The 17,296-nt window shown below is 46.0% G+C and overlaps 1 long non-coding RNA gene across 1 annotated transcript in view; it reads right to left on the bottom strand.

Annotated features, from left to right (window-relative positions):
* Nucleotides 1–15,613, bottom strand: part of LOC147098568 (uncharacterized) — a 32,691-nt gene extending 17,078 nt beyond the window's left edge. The window contains exon 1 of the long non-coding RNA XR_015074164.1: nt 15,518–15,613. This is a non-coding gene — a long non-coding RNA (uncharacterized LOC147098568). The remainder of the gene's footprint in view (nt 1–15,517) is intronic.
* Nucleotides 15,614–17,296: the final 1,683 nt, after the last annotated feature.

Below are 17,296 nucleotides of genomic sequence, written 5' to 3'. Positions count from 1 at the left end.
ATCTCTGCAGCTCCTCTTGCTGCTGCTTCTTATGATACAGCCACACTGAAAGCCTTGTCCAGTGTCAAATCTTTCTCAGAAAGTAGTCTTTTCTGTGTTCCTTCACTTAGGAGACCGCAGACGAATTTGTCTCGTAGAGAATCTGCCAGTCCTGCCCCGAATTGGCAGTACTTTGACAGCTTTCGTAATTCGGTGAGGTAATCAGCGTTACTTTCATTCTTGTGCTGATTCCTCCTGAAGAATTTGAATCGTTCCGCTATCAGCAGCGGTGTTGGGTTTAAGTGCTCTTGTAAGGTATCAACAATCTCCTTAAAATTCTTGTCCATCAGTTTGGCTGGAGTGATCAAGTTTCGTAACAGCCCGTATGTCCTTGCGCCCATCAGATTTAGAAGTACCGATGCCTTTTTATCATCCGCTACTTCATTCGCCTTGCAATATACCTCCACTCTTTCCACATATGTGGTCCAATCTTCTATATCACTATCGAAAGCAGTAATATTGCCAGTCTTCGGCATCTTGAAAATCTAAAATGGCGCTTCCCGCGCTTTTCCTCCGTCCCCGATGGATCAAAATGGCGCCTCCCATGCTTTTCTTTCTTCCCCGCCAAGTTGAGATGGCGCCTCCCGCGCTTTCCCGCCGCTGCTGCTGCTGCCAATGCTGTTCTCCGCGGTTCCCGTTGCGACCTGCAGTTTTTCGCGGTATTTCTATAAAAAGAATTTTTTTTTTTATATCGCTTCAATAGTTTCTCCGTTACTTGGAGAACCGTTCCCATCGTGGAGTGGACCCTCTGGGACTTTCCCCTCCCTCTGCTCGGTCCGAACGCCGACATGCTTTGCAGCACCGGACGCGCCCTGAGTGCTCCACCCTCTCTCTCTCTTTGCTTCTGCTTCCCGACTCGCTGCCCGGCCCTGTTGCAGAGCCACCCGATCGAGCTCTAGCCCGCCGCAGCCCAGGAAGGATCAGTGCACTACCTGCCACCAGCCCGTTTAGCTGGGGAAACCACAGACTGGAGACCAAGCCTGGCCCTCGTTTTCGAGTTTCTTCGAGTTATTTATTTATTTATTTATTTTCTCTTGCTTCTGGCTTCGACCTTCGTCTGAGGAATCGATCCCCTTGAGGTGCTGCCGAATTGCAGGTAAGTTCGTTTCTAACTCGTCGCCACTGTTAGATCCATGTGTTAATGGAGACACGGAATGCAGGAGTTGATTTAACAAGTGTTTACTGAACAAAGTCTGGAGGTGAACTAACTACACAAGATGCTACACAGGCTTATATACCCGAGTGGTCACTACTGGTACTACAGTATACAGGGGCTTCAAAAACATAGTTCCTCTTAAAGGTACATACACTACACCCGAGACCTGAAGGAAGGAAGGCTGTAAAGGTAAGTAAAAATTCTTCAAACACTTTACACACACCAAACACACTTACCTCTGCACTCATGCACCCATCACTCACCTGAACACCGGATATCTCGACCCCTCCAAGCCCTTCAGACCGACGGCCCGCCTCGCTAACTTGCCGTGGTTTGGAGCCGTCGGGAATCCCACACTTCAGGGATAAAAATGGGGATTAGGCTAAAAACTGCCTGTTAACTACCTGTTAACAGGCAGTTAATTGGCACTAATCCCCTTCCCGCCTCGGGGAGGCGGGTCCCAGTGTGGGTCGGGTACCCGCCTCCTTTGAAACTGGCATGGAGGCAGGTTGGGGGCGGGATGGGTTCGTGCCCCCCCCGATTTCGGGATTTTAACCCCCCACACGCCTCCAATGCCGCCTCCACGGCCCAATGAAAATCCTGCCCAACATGTATTGCCTAGTGGTTTTACGACCAAGTACTTTAACCTCAGTGTTTATGAGGGAAACTCAGACGTGTTCTTGCTGTTGATATGCGCCGTGATCCTTCATTTGGTGAAGATCTTACTGAGCATCAATAGCAAATATTAATGGGTAGTGTGCATGAAGAAGAAAGGCTGGTCCAGGCATTTCCACCTCTTGCCCCCGCCACCCCGCCACCCTCCCGCTCTCCAGTCACTGTCGTTGTGTGGTAGCAGGACTGCATAGACATTGCAGCATTTGAGTCAGCGGTGCTTGGCGGGGGATGTTGACTGCTCTTGTGCTCTTTTGAGGCTTGATACATATGGTAAAAAAAAGCATGAGGGTGTTTGCACAAGTTGAGAGTATCATTGTTCTATGCCCAGGCTCAACGTAAGTTTCTCTCACTTTGCCTGTTCCTCAGTAGCAGCCCCTATATGACGTCCCAAGTCTCCGTAATCACCATCCTTAATTATATATAACTGTGTATATTGGACACTAAACTATAAACAGTGTTAATTACAGAGCAACCAGAAATGCAGCTACAAAATTCCCAATTACATTTTATCCTGAGAGGAAGTCCGTGTGGGGTTATGGAATCAATTGTACTTTGTTTCTCATGCCTATGACGAACAGACTGATAGGAACCATCCAATCTTTGCGAGTTATTATTTCAAAGTCCATTGAAAACATGAAGCAAAAGAGCCGGCTCTGCCCTTTATTCCAATTTGGAATAAATTCCGTGTTGAAGAGCTGACCATAGAATCATAGAAAGTTACAGCACGGAAGGAGGCCATTTCGGCCCATCGTGTCCGCGCCGGCCAACAAAGAGCTATCCAGCCTAATCCCACTTCCCAGCTCTTGGTCCGTAGCCCTGCAGGTTACAGCATCCCAAATGTTCATCCAAGTACTTTTTAAATGTGGTTAGGGTTCCTGCCTCTACCACTCTTTCAGGCAGTGAGTTCCAGACCCCCACAACCCTCTGGGTGAAGAAATTTCCCCTCAAATCCCCTCTAAACCTTCCACCAATTACTTTAAATCTGTGACCCTAGTTTTTGACCTCCCTACTAAGAGAAATAGGTCCTTTTTATCCACTTTATCTAGGCCCCTCATAATTGTATACACCTCAATAAAGTCTCCCCTCAGCCTCCTCTGTTCCAATTTAGAACAAAAAACCACCCCAAAGATTTACAAGAATCGTCGTGTGCTTTAAAGAGTTGGATTGTTCGTGCAGAGAAGCCCATCTGCAGAGCGGAGCTCGTAGAGTAAGCGCAGTATCACAGTCATTGTCGTCTTTAGTGCTTAATTAATCTGAGAGCTTTCAAACATTTCCTTTAGCAGTTTGTGTGCCATCCCTCACTGGAGGCATAACCCTACCCATGTCCTTGGCGCACTTAGAACATAAGAACATAAGAACTAGAAGCAGGTGTCGGCCACACGGCCCCTTGAGTCTGCTCCGCCATTCAATAAGATCATGGCTGGTCTTCGAACTCAACTCCACTTTCCTGCACTGTCCCCATATCCCTTGATTCCCTTAATATTCAAAAATCTATCGATCTCTGCCTTGAATATACTCAACGACTGAGCATCCACAGCCCTCTGGGGTAGAGAATTCCAAAGATTTACCACCCTCTGAGTGAAGACATTTCTCCTCATCTCAGTCCTAAATGGCCGACCCTTTATCCTGAGACTATGCCCCCGAGTTCTAGGCTCTCCAGCCAGGGGAAACAACCTTTCAGCATCTACCCTGTCAATCCCCCTCAGAATCTTACATGTTTCAATGGGATCACCTCTCATTCTTCTAAACTCCAGAAAGTATAGGCCCAATCTACTCAATCTCTCCTCAAAGGACAATCCTCTCATCCCAGGGATCAATCTAGTGAATCTTCGTTGCACTGACTTTAAGACAAGTTTATCCTTCCTGAGATAAGGAGACCAAAACTGTGCACAGTACTCCAGGTGTGGTCTCACCTGTAATGATATCAGCAAATAGTGATGTTATTTGCCTGTTTGATTATGATGCCTTATCAGCATGTTTGCAGGTATTGATTACTTATGCCTGACCAGCAGAGGTCATGTGACCGAGACAAGCAAGGCAGTTCAGTTTAGTTTCAGTTTCGTTCTAGATGCATCACTAGCTTGATGGACTCCTGTAAATGCTGGTAAAGAGTTGAACAGACTTTAGATTAAAAGACATTCTCTTTCATAAATGTCTCATCATTGAACCCACAAAGAAATCAATACATGGTGTCAGAAGTGATTGAAAGAGATGAAGAGGAAAAATCTAAAGTGAAATCAGCTCTCCACATATTAGCAAGCCAAAAGTGAACATCGTTGCTTACCATTGGAGAATAGCTAACGAAGTGGAAAAATGGAAGGTTTACTCCCATCGGCGATGCTTCAGTTGACAGGTAATGTGGCTGAAAATTGGAGGAGATTCAAACAACGTTTAGAGTTGTATTTATCAGCAATCGGAGCTGACGAGAAAAGTAATAAAAGGAAATCGTCACTGTTCTTACATGTCGTGGGTGATGAAGCGCTGGAGGTGTATAATAACTTCACATTCACTGCTAATGGAGACAAAATGAAGCTAGATAAAATAATGGAACAGTTTGAGGCCTACTGCATACCTAAACGTAACGTGACGTTTGAGAGGCACAGATTTTTCACATGTGTACAGAAAACGGGTGAGACTATTGATCAGTATGTGACTGAACTGAGAAACAGAAGCAAATCGTGTGAATTTGGGGGACTGACAGACTCGCTGATAAAAGACAGACTGGTGTGTGGTATTCCGGATAATGGTCTAAGGGAAAGACTGCTAAGAGAGCAAGATCTAGACCTGGGAAAAGCCATAGCACTGTGTCGGGCTACAGAGACTGTGAAGTTGCAGGCAAAGGAGCTGTTCAGTGACAATAGCTGCAACGTGGATGCAGTGAGAAAGAACGGATACAAACCGTTTAACAAAAAGAGCGCCAATGTGAAAAAAGAGGCGTGGCCAGAGAACGAAAATGAAAGGGACAATCGAAAGTCATGTAGTCGATGCGGTACACAGCATACACCAAAAGAGTGTCCAGCATATGGTAAAAAATGCAATAGTTGCAACAAAAACAACCATTATGCCCGTTGCTGCAAGAACCAAGTGCAACAAAGCAAGGTCCATGCAGTAGATGAAAGCGACATAGAGGAGTTCAATGTAGATGTTGTGTCTGAAAACAAAAAAGAAGAAAGAGACTGGATGTTGACACTAAAAGTGAATGACATACACATTCCATTTAAATTGGATACTGGAGCACAAGTTAATGTGATATCAGAGACTGATTTTAAGAAAATTAGACCCAGACCAAAGATACATGGAATCAAAGTGAAAGTGACAGGATACTCAGGTACTGAAATACCAGTGAAAGGAAGATGCATTGTCAAAGTAACACACAAGGACAGAGAGCACACGTTAGCATTGATCGTGGTGCCAAAGGAGGTGCAAGCCATACTAGGTTTAAAAGCCTGTGAGAGACTGAACCTGGTAAAGAGAGTCCTCGTTGTGGAAAGCGAAGGAGAGACAGTCTATGATGAACTCATGAAAGAGTTCAAAGACCTATTTAAGGGTCTAGGCTGCATTCCAGGAGAACACACGATCAGAGTAGATAAAAGTATGACACCGGTCATGCATCCATGCAGAAAAGTTCCGTTTGCTCTTCAAAAGCAACTGAAGGCAGAGTTGGACAGGATGGAAAGCCTGAACGTGATTCAAAAGATAGATGAGCCAACTGAGTGGGTGAGTTCCCTCGTCGTAGTGGACAAAAAGAATGGAAAGCTCAGAATTTGCCTGGATCCAAGAGATCTAAACAGAGCAATAAAGAGAGAGCACTTCAAGCTTCCTGCACGTGAGGAAATCATGGCACAGTTTGCAAATACAAAATATTTCAGCAAGTTAGATGCATCATCAGGATTTTGGCAGATGAAGCTGGACGAAGCAAGTTCAAGACTGTGCACGTTCAACAGTCCATTTGGCAGATACAGATTCCTAAGGTTACCATTTGGCATTGCCTCAGCTCCTGAAGTGTATCACAAGACTATCCATATGATCTATGAGCACCTGGAGGGAGTTGATACATCAATGGATGACATCATAGTATGGGGAACCACGAGAACTGAGCATGACGAGAGACTGAAAAAAGTGCTGGAAGCAACAAGGAAAACAAACCTGAAGCTGAATAGAGAGAAATGCCAGCTCGGGGTGACAGAACTGACATTCGTGGGAGATATCCTTAGCAGTGAGGGCATCAGACCAGATCCCAGAAAGGTGTCTGCCATTGAGAATATGCCAAAGCCACAATGCAAAAAGGATGTGCAGAGGTTTAATGGAATGATCAATTACATGGGGAAATTCATATCCAACCTCTCAGAAAAGATGGCGCCACTGAGAAGACTAACTGAAAAGAACATAGAATGGGAATGGAATCATGAGCATGAGAAGTCATGGAGCGATCTAAAGAAACTGCTCACAGAGGAACCAGTTCTGAGGTTTTATGACCCAGCGAGACCCATCAAGATATCATCAGATGCATCACAGAGTGGGCTCGGTGACGTTCTTCTGCAACAATATGACTACTGGCAACCTATTGCATATGCATTGCGCTCAATGACAGACGCGGAGACGCGATATGCTCAAATAGAAAAGGAGCTGCTCAGCATCACATACGCCTGTGAAAGATTTCACCAGTTTGTGGCAGGACAAGCAATCAGTGTAGAGACTGACCATAAGCCCTTGATTGCATTGTTCCAAAAGCCACTAAATAGCTGTCCGCTTAGAATACAAAGAATGATGATCAGGCTGCAAAGCTATACACTGAATGTTGCGTACACACCGGGTAAGCTGATGTATACAGCAGACACGTTGTCCAGAGCTGTAGACCCAAGTGAGCCCGCAAACACCACAATGGATGAAAAAGTGAACGCCTACGTGGACATGATCACGAGTGCACTGCCCATAGCAGATGCAAAAATGGAGCTCATAAAGACTGAGACAAACAAAGATGAAACAATGAGACGACTGAGGAAAAGCATCTTGGATGGATGGCCCAACATGAAGCAAGACTGCTCACCTGACATGGCAGAGTACTGGAACTGCAGGGCGGAACTATCAGTGGTCGAAGACATCATCTACAAAGGAAGTAAAATAGTTATCCCAAAGAGTCTGAGAAAAGAGATGCTAAAAAGGATCCATGGAGGACATCTGGGAATCGAAAAGTGTAAGAAAAGAGCACGAGAGGTGATGTACTGGCCACGAATCAACCAAGATGTGACAAATGAGGTGTCAAACTGCACAATATGCCTGAAATATCGAGCAAGCAATCCGGTAGAACCACTAAAGCCACACCCAGCACCAGACAGACCTTACCAGAAGGTAGGCGCTGACCTATTCGTATGTCAAGGGAAGGACTATCTTGTAGTCACAGACTATTACTCCCTGTATCCAGAGGTTTGTAGACTGCACACCACCACTGCAGATGCTGTGATAACATGTATGAAAGCCATATTCTCCAGACATGGCGTGGCAAGCGAGGTCTTCACAGACAACGGACCTCAGTTTTACAATGCAAGTTTCCAACACTTTGCCAAAGAGTGGGACTTTGTCCACACAACGTCAAGTCCTCACTTTCCACAGTCCAATGGACTAGTGGAAAAATCGGTCCAGACAGTGAAAAGACTGATGTACAAGGCAAAAGACAGTGGAACTGACTTCTACCAGAGCATGCTTGTATACCGCACAACGCCGCTCGAGTGTGGTAAGTCACCAGCCCAACTCCTTATGGGACGTCGGCTAAGGTCAAACCTACCCATCCCGGAGAACCTCCTGAAAACAAAAGAGGGGGAGAAAGTGAGGAAGTTCAAAGAGCAACAGAAAGAAAAGCAAAAGTACTACTATGACAGAGGAATACAAAACCTACCTGAACTCCACACTAGTGACCAAGTAAGGTTGAAAGACAAAACAAACACATGGACTCAGAAAGGAACTGTCCTGAATGAAGTTCAACCAAGATCATACACCATTCAGACAGATGAGGGTGCTGTTCTGAGAAGAAATCGTCGAGATCTTCTCATGGGACCAGCCACAGCAGGTCAAGAGACTGATACTGTTGAACAACCTGATCACACAGCTGAGAACCAATCATCTGAGGCAACAACTCAGATTCAAGGACAATCAATCAGAAAATCCTCAAGACACGTGAAGCCTCCTGAGAGACTCATTGAGCAAATTTAAGGACTATTGTTATAGAAGGAAGTAATGTTATCTTATTCTTTCTTCAAGTTCTAGTGTATTTACATATTTCATGTGAACACACAAAGCAAGGTTAAAAAACCTTGATCATGATAATGATAATGTAAGTTCATTAAGTGTTACAGTTAAAATGCAGATTAATACAAAGAAAACATGTTGTTAGTTAAAAGTAAAATACTTTTGTTTTAAGAAAAGGAGATGTAATGATATCAGCAAATAGTGATGTTATTTGCCTGTTTGATTATGATGCCTTATCAGCATGTTTGCAGGTATTGATTACTTATGCCTGACCAGCAGAGGTCATGTGACCGAGACAAGCAAGGCAGTTCAGTTTAGTTTCAGTTTCGTTCTAGATGCATCACTAGCTTGATGGACTCCTGTAAATGCTGGTAAAGAGTTGAACAGACTTTAGATTAAAAGACATTCTCTTTCATAAATGTCTCATTATTGAACCCACAAAGAAATCAATACATCACCAAGGCCCTGTACAATTGTAGCAAGACTTCCTTACACTTGTACTCCAACCCCCTTGCAATAAAAGCCAACATGCCATTTTCCTTCCTTATTGCTTGCTGTACCTGCATGCTCGCTTTCTGTGTTTCCTGTATGAGGATACCGAAATCTCTATAGATCTCGATAGAAAGTTCCACCCTCACCACCAGTGGCAAAGAGATGCAAACATGTCCATCTGCTGCTGGGCAAGGCCGGCCACCATTTTGTTTCCCCTGGCATTGGGAAAACGGAATTGTTGGAAATAGCTGCTTGTGTTATAAATTAATAGCCAATCAATGATAAGCTGCTAAATATGGACATTTATGCCTTTATCAATGAGCCCTGCACACATCTCTTTATTCATGTGATATCCTGTGCCACTCCCTTATGGAATAAATTCCGTGTTGAAGAGTTGACCACAGAATCATAGAAAGTTACAGCACGGAAGGAGGCCATTTTGGCCCATTGCATCCCAAGTGCGCATCCAAGTACTTTTTAAATGTGGTTAGGGTTCCTGCCTCTACCACCCTTTCAGGCAGTGAGTTCCAGACCCCCACAACCCGCTGGGTGAAGAAATTTCCCCTCAAATCCACTCTAAACCTTCCCCCAATTACTTTAAATCTGTGCCCCCTGGTTTTTGACCCCTCTGCTAAGGGAAATAGGTCATTTCTATCCACTTTATCTAGGCCACTCATAATTTTATACACCTCAATAAGGTCTCCCCCCAGCCTCCTCTGTTCCAAGGAAAATAAACCCAGCCTATCCAGTCTTTCCTCATAGCTAAGATTCTCTACGCCTGGCAACATCCTTGTAAATCTCCTCTGTACCCTCTCTAGTGCAATCACATCTTTCCTGTAATGTGGTGACCAGAACTGCACGCAGTACTCTAGCTGAGGCCTAACTAGTGTTTTATACAGTTGAAGCATAACCCCCCTGCGCTTGTATTCTATGCCATGGCTAATAAAGGCAAACATTCCGTATGCCTTCTTAACCACTTTATCTACCTGGCCTGCTACCTTCAGTGATCTGTGGACATGTACTCCAAGGTCCCTTTGTTCCTCTGCACTACTCAGTGTCCTACCATTCAATGTGTATTCCCTTTCCTTGTTAGCCCTCCCCAAATGCATTACCTCACACTTCTCTGGATTGAATTCCATTTGCCACTGTTCTGCCCACCTGACCAATTTATTGATATCTTCTTGCAGTCTACAGCTTCCTTCTTCAGTATCAACCACAGCCGATTTTAGTATAATCTGCAAACTTCTTAATCATACCCCCTAGAGTCAAGTCTAGATCATCAATATATACCACAAAAAGCAAGGGACCTAGTACTGAGCCCTGCGGAACCCCACTGGAAACAGCCTTCCAGTCACAAAAACACCCATCAACCATTACCCTCTGCTTCCTGCCTCCGAGCCAGTTTTGAATCCAACTTGACACTTTGCCCTGGATTCCATGGGCTTTTAACTTCATGACTAGTCTGTCATGTGGAACCTTATCAAAAGCCTTGCTAAAGTCCATATACACTACATCAAACACACTAACCTCATCTACCCTCCTTGTTACCTCCTCAAAAAATTGAATCAAGTTTGTCAGACACGACCTTCCCTTGACAAATCCGTGCCGACTACCCTTGATTAATCTGTGTCTTTCTAAATGAAGATTTATCCTGTCCTTCAGAATTCTTTCCAATAATTTTCCCACCACCGAGGTTAAACTGACTGGCCTGTAATTACTCGGTCTATCCTTTTCTCCCTTTTTAATCAAGGGTACCACATTAGCAGTCCTCCAGTCCTCCGGCACCACACCTGAAGCCACAGAGGATTGGAAAATGATGGTCAGAGCCTCTGCTATTTCCTCTTTTGCTTCACTTAACAGCCTGGGATACATTTCATCCGGGCCTGGGGATTTACCCACTTTTAAGGCTGCTAAACCGTTGAGTATCTTCAAAAGTGTTGTGTTTATACCGTAGGGAAAATGTCCTGATCTACAAACTGGAATCAAACTTATTATGATTACTTTTAATTAGGTGGAGACATGCAAAAGGCAGTTAAGAGTTACTCTGAGGGTTACTTCCGCGATCCTGTGCTCCCAGCATGGGTTGCATGCACAGCCAGCTTGGGTTGGAGAATCAGCGCTACAATGCGATAGCCCCATCTCCGATCTGCGTTCCCGTCAATCATGCCCTCCCTTCCAGGAGCGTCTGATCGCGAAATAGGCCCCGATTTTAACTCCAGGTGGATTCCCTGCTTAGGCCCCAGTCAAAATTACAGTCGGGTCTCAATGATGTCACCGGGGCCGCAGCACGCACATGTGAAGAAGGACCCTGTTGGCTCCGGGCGTGTGTCCTTGCTGCCTGCTCAGGAGAGCGGGTTAAAATTGCAGGTGTTGCGACCATGCCGGCTTTCGGACAGATAAGAGCCAGGGGCAATTTTAACTGCCTGCCCGCCTGGTTTCTGCGGAGCGAGTAGGGTTAAAATCGCCCCCACTCTGTGAGGGACTTTTATATCACAGATGCTACAATGACATCATAAATAGTCATTTCACAGATGTTATTGAGCAGTTTGTACTCGTACTGAGATAGAATTCAGCAGAGAAACCATACCAATATTTTTGCTATTAACAGTGAAATCACGACCGGTTCTTTATATGTCTGTTTGCAATTTCACTATAAATGTCAGACAACATAAATCTTCCCCACCCCTACCAGTACCTCATCAAGAATCATTTTGTTTCTGCATTAATATTTTTGTCTCCTAACCATTTTTGAAATTTTTTGGGGGGAATGTTCAAAAGAGTGGATTTTAGGGAGTTGTGCTCCTGACGGATAGTTTTGGGAATCTGGGGGTAGAGGACAGCAGTTACTCCACCCACTGTGAGAGCAAATTCATTAAATCTACCCGACACTTGCAACAGCCAAGACTTGCCGGAAAACTGGAACGCTGGTTTGTTGAAGGGATATTCTTCTGTTGTTTTTCCCCAATGGCTTTTCACGGCTGATTTTTTAGCGAGGGTTTTTCATGCCATTTGTCTGCGCTGTTGTTCTTTTCCCCCTGTGTTTGGTTTTCTTTTGCAACTTGTTCTATTTTTTTTTCTGCTTTTTTTTGGCGTCGGGGCCTGCAGGGAATGTTTACTTGTAAACAAAAACAGATGAACATTGTCTGCAAAATCGCCGGAAAGCCAACTATAATTGAAGCATTTAAAAAAGTTTCAACAGAACAGGAAAGTGGTAGATGAAGAGTGTATTTGAAAACGAGTCGTCACAACGGGAAACTTTCAGGGCAGTTCAGGAAGTGGCCGACCATCTAACGGCATGCTTTCCATCCCAAAGGCAGGACAATTAAAAAATATTGATGGAGATTCAAGTCTTTCTTTGTATTAGGTGCCACCTTGTTGTGCAAGATACAAAGGGGTTGGAAGTTATGCTGCAGTTGTTTAAAACTCTGGTTAGACCGCATCTAAGAACATAAGAAATAGGAGCAGGAGTAGGTCATATGGCCCATCGAGCCTGCTCCGCCATTCAATGAGATCATGGCTGACATGAACTCCACTTTCCCGCCCTATCCCCTTATCCCTTGAGTCCCTTAGTGCCCAAAAATCTATCGTTCTCAGTCTTGAATACACTCATTGACTGAGTATCCACAGCCCCCCGGGGCAGAGAATTCCAAAGATTCACCACCTGATGTAAGAAAACTACTAGGCACTTGGTCTAAGCGTTAAACAAAGCTTTAATCAACTGTTTTACAACATGGAGGTCTAGTTGTGTCCTTCACTAGTTCCTGTTAAGAATGTCCTGAGCAAGCTGGGCCCGTGCCCGAGTATTTATACTCTCCCTGGATAGCGCCACCCACAGGCCGCTCAGTTGATTCATGTCACCACCCTCTGAATGAAGAAGTTTCGACTCATGGCTGACCCCTTATCCTGAGACTATGACCCCAAGTTCTAGATTCTCCAGCCAGGGGAAACAACCTCTCAGCATCTACCCTGTCAAGCTCTCTCAAAATTTTATATCACCTCTTATTCATCTAAACTCCAGAGAGTATCGGCCCATTCTACTCAATCTCTCCTCACAGGACAGCCCTCTCATCCCAGGAATCAATCTAGTGAACCTTTGTTGCACTCCCTCTAAGGTAAGTATATCCTTCCTTAAATAAGGAGACTAAAACTGTACACAGCACTCCAGGTGTGGTCTCACCAAAGCCCTATATAATTGCAGCAAGACTTCTTGACTCTTATACTCCAACCCCCTTGCAGTAAATGCTAACATACCACTTGCTTTCCTAACTGCTTGCTGTACCTGCATGTTATCTTTCTCTGATTCATGTACAAGGATCCCCTAATTCTTCTGAATACCAACATTTACCCGACTCTCACCTTCTAAAAAATATTCAGCTTTTTCATTCTTCCCACCAAAGCGGATAATTTCACACTTCCCCACATCTGCCACCTTCTTGCCCAAACACTTAACCGGTCTATATTCCTTTGTTAGGCAAGGGTATTATGGGTTACAGAACCAGGGCGGATAGATGGAGTTAAGATACAGATCAGCCGTGATCCAACTGAATGGCGGAACAGGCTCGAGGGGGCTGAATGGCCTCCTCCTGTTCCTGTGTTCCTGAGCAGGAAAGTAGTCTTGGAAAAGCGGACGGACATTTTCCCAACCTGCATCCCACCCAGCGCCTCAGTACGCGGCCATGCACCAAGCAGCTAAGTTGTGTTCCATTTTTATCCGTGAAACCTACTGAAGTTGCAAATGTGCCCAGACTTTTGATTGTAAATTTCACCTTGAGTATTGTGTGCAGTTGTGGTCGCCTTATCTGAGGAAGGATGTTCTTGCCATGGAGGGAGTGCAGCGAAGATTCACCAGACTGATACCTGGGATGGCAGGAATGGCGTATGAGGAGAGATTGGGTCGATTGGGCTTATACTCGCTGGAGTTTAGAAGAATGAGAGGGGATCTCATTGAAACTTATAAAATTCTAACAGGACTAGACAGACTAGATGCAGGAAGGATGTTCCCGATGGTCGGGGAGTCCAGAACCAGGGGTCACAGTCTAAGGATAAGGGGTAAGCCATTTAGGACAGAGATGAGGAGGAATTTCTTCACCCAGAGAGTGGTGAACCTGTGGAATTCTCTACCACAGAAGGCAGTTGAGGCCAATTCATTAAATATATTCAAGAAGGAGTTAGATATATTTCTTAAGGCTAAAGGGATCAAGGGATATGGGGAGAAAGCAGGGACAGGGTACTGAATTTGGATGATCAGCCATGATCTCATTAAATGGCGGAGCAGGCTCGAGGGGCCGAATGGCCTACTCCTGCTCCTATCTTCTATGTTTCTATGTATGGTCAGAAATGCAAAAAGCTGTATGCTTGCGTGAGGCTTTGGCACGGGCCAACAGCAAATGCAGAACAGGTTGACAAGAAAGACCTTACGGCCTGCACAACTGGGCATCTACCTGGCAAATGGGTAGTCTTATCATAGCAGCCTTCTTTAAGGGGTGCCTTGTTTCTTTTAAGGTGTGCAGGTGTTTCCAACCCTTGCAGGTAGTGCCCACACTACTGGGCCCGGCTGCCATCTCCTGTCAGGTATGCGGCCCTGCTGTCCTCCAGGGCAGGTGGCCTGAAATTTCAAACAAGCATCTAACTCACGCCACAGCACATCCACTTCAACCGCTCAATCACTTGCTCACAGACTCCGTTTTCTCCCTCCACATTTAATTTGGCTGCCACTCATCTTTTCCAAACAGCCTTTGTGAAAGCTGAAAATGTACTCTTTTGTACAAAGGCTGGCACAATTTGTTTTGCCCCAGATAGACAACCACTTACCTTCAAGTGGCTGTGTCCTTTTAAATGTTACCAGCTGATCTTTAAGGGCTGCTGACACACAGCTCCCACTCACACTCCGCCCCCGGCTCCTTGGGTGAGCTCCCAGGGCCAGGCCCAACGTGAGCCAAGAGCTCGTCGTGAATAATTAATTGGACTGACCGTGAAAAATTCCAGAAAGGTGGCTTGGCACAAAATCGGTGCGTGGGAGTGCTTTGTGTCTTCGTGTGTGTGTTTGTGTATTTCTGTTCATAAAATTGGCGGTGATAATGCTGTAAGATCAACCTTGCCTTTAATTTACTGAAAGTAATTTCAACAAAAGAATTTTAATTGTTGAAAGACTATTGAAGTGCATTACAATTACAAACAAAAGATAATCTCCGAGATGTATCACATCAGAGTTGAAGTAATTGGGGGGGAAAAAAAGCCCATGTACGCAATGGTTGGATCAGCTATTCTGTTGTTCCTGGATTCTATAAGTACCATGGTTATTGGGACTATCTGTTAAGTCAGTGCTGTCCACCAGTAATTGCTGACTAGACATAGGTGTGGCTCCTCCGACACCGTTTAAGCCACCTGCACTAGTTTTGGTAGAAAACGCCTTACGTAATACAGGCAAGTCATAGAACCATAGAAATTTACAGCACAGAAGGAGGCCATTTCGGCCCATTGTGTCCGCGCCGGCCGACAAAGAGCCACCCAGCCCATTCCCACTTTCCAGCCCTGTAGGTTACAGCACTTCAAGTGCACATCCAAGCACTTTTTAAATGCGATGAGGGTCTCTGCCTCTTCCATCCTTTCAGGCAGTGAGTTCCAGACCCCCACCACCCTCTGGGTGAAGAAATTTCTCCTCAACTCCCCTCCATACCTTCGACCAATTACTTTAAATCAATGCCCCCTGGTTGTTGACCCCTCTGCTAAGGGAAATAGGTCCTTCCTATCCACTCTATCTAGGCCCCTCATAATTTTATACACCTCAGCATCCTCTGTTCCAAATAAAACAAACCCAGTCTATCCAATCTTTCCTCGTAGCATGTATTTCACATGTGCGAATCTCCTTAAACATCTACCACCATTCAGTAACCAAGAAAGTAAAGCACTCACCGATCAAAGAACACTCGCACGCTCTGCTTTACTCTCACCATTTTGCCAACAAATGCACAGAAAGGTTAATGTTCACAGGCATACGCTGTTAATAGTTTGAGACCACATGTCTAACGATGGTGTCGATTACTCATTTTTTAATTTATTAATCAGAAATGCAATTGACCACATCTGGATTTCCAATTTGCCACTTGAGGCTAGTGGCTAATGTGATGGACAACATTGTGTTAAATGCTGGTACTGTGCATCTCACACCATAGCCACTGATCCTTTTTATTATGAAACACTTTGCAAAACACATTTACCCCTTGGAGCTAGTTGGTTTAATACATTTGGTTTAATACATTGGGGGCGAAATTCCCATCATTAGCGCCTCCGCGAATGGGGTGCAAATGGCTTCCCGCCCCCCGGTAACTGCTCCTCCCGCAAAATTCCACGGGAGGTTAGCGGCGGCGCTACCGGGTATCGCCCCGATCGTCTGCGCACAGAGATCATGACATTGGCCTAGAAATTCAGTCTGGACACTTTTGGGGCGCTAAAGTCGGGCGCTCGCTAAAGTTAGCGCCCGCCAGAAAGTGTAGGCCACATCGCCGAAATTCAGTAGAGTTGGCCCTAAGTTTGGCCGAGCGCTGAAACTGGCGTTGAAATGCTGTGTTCCGGCGCTAAGCCAGCGATGCGGCCTAATAACGCCGAAGCCGGGCGCAGCGCAGGTGCGGTCATGTTTTGATTGACAGCAGACACCCTGACGCCGGCCAGCTCTTAAAGGGGGAAGGGTCAACTTTGACTGCTGCCACGCCCTGCATACTGGAGCCCTGCAGCTAGGCCTCAGCACTACTGGTGTGCCAAAATAGCGCCTGGAGCAATGGAGAGGGCCCGTGAGCGAGTGCAGCGCTTCTCAGAGCATGCTCTGAGTGTGCTCATTCATGGTGTGGAGAAGAGAAGAGAGATCCTGTGCCCGGACAGTGGCAGGAAGGCTCCCAGGAGCCAGTACAGGAGAGCCTGGGGCAAAATCGCCCGCAGGGTGTCATCCACCTGTGATGTCCCCAGGAGTGCGGACCAATGCCGCAAGAAGTTCAACGACCTCACTCGGATGGTGAAGGTGAGTACCCTTTCCAGTGTCCCCCTCATCCTTGCATGTGCACCTCACATTATGGGCAAAGGGAGCTCAAAGGCCTAATGGGCAGCCCTCCTCCCACAGCAATGGCACCTGCATGTTCATCAATAGCACTTTCTGCACTTAACACACTGGCCAAGCTATTCGACCATGGGAGGCAGTGCACCCAGCAACAGGGCACCACACTGGCCAAGCTATTCCACCATGGGAGGCAGTGCACAAAGCAACAGGGCACCACACTGGCCAAGCTATTCCACCATGGGAGGCAGTGCACACAGCGACAGGGCACCACACTGTACTTAGAGGCCGTCCTTTCTCTTGCAGGCCAAGCTGGCGAGCAATGTAAGGAGCCAGGCTGTCACTGGTGGAGGCCGTCCCGAGTACCAGGCGCTCACTGATCTGGAGGAGAGCGTGGCAAGACTCATGCCTGGCCGGGTGACTGGCCCTGTCGCGATCGGCGAAGCGGACCCTGTACTGGTACCCACTGGTAAGGACATGACCGGTTGCACCTCTCTCGTTGCCCTCGTGCTTCAGATCTACATCCTTTCCCACTGACCGACAAATGCGCATAATGCACCACTCAGGCCTCCCTCGCTGACGGCCTGTCCTCACTCTAAAGCTACTCTTGTGCCTTCCTGCTTTCAGCTGGTGAGGAGGAGGTGGTC

Source organism: Somniosus microcephalus, chromosome 29, assembly GCF_052327205.1.
Source record: "Somniosus microcephalus isolate GS21.2 chromosome 29, FLI_Smic_1.0, whole genome shotgun sequence".
In the NCBI taxonomy this organism is placed as follows: Eukaryota; Metazoa; Chordata; class Chondrichthyes; order Squaliformes; family Somniosidae; genus Somniosus; species Somniosus microcephalus.
This window is presented reverse-complemented; position numbering and strand designations above follow the sequence as displayed.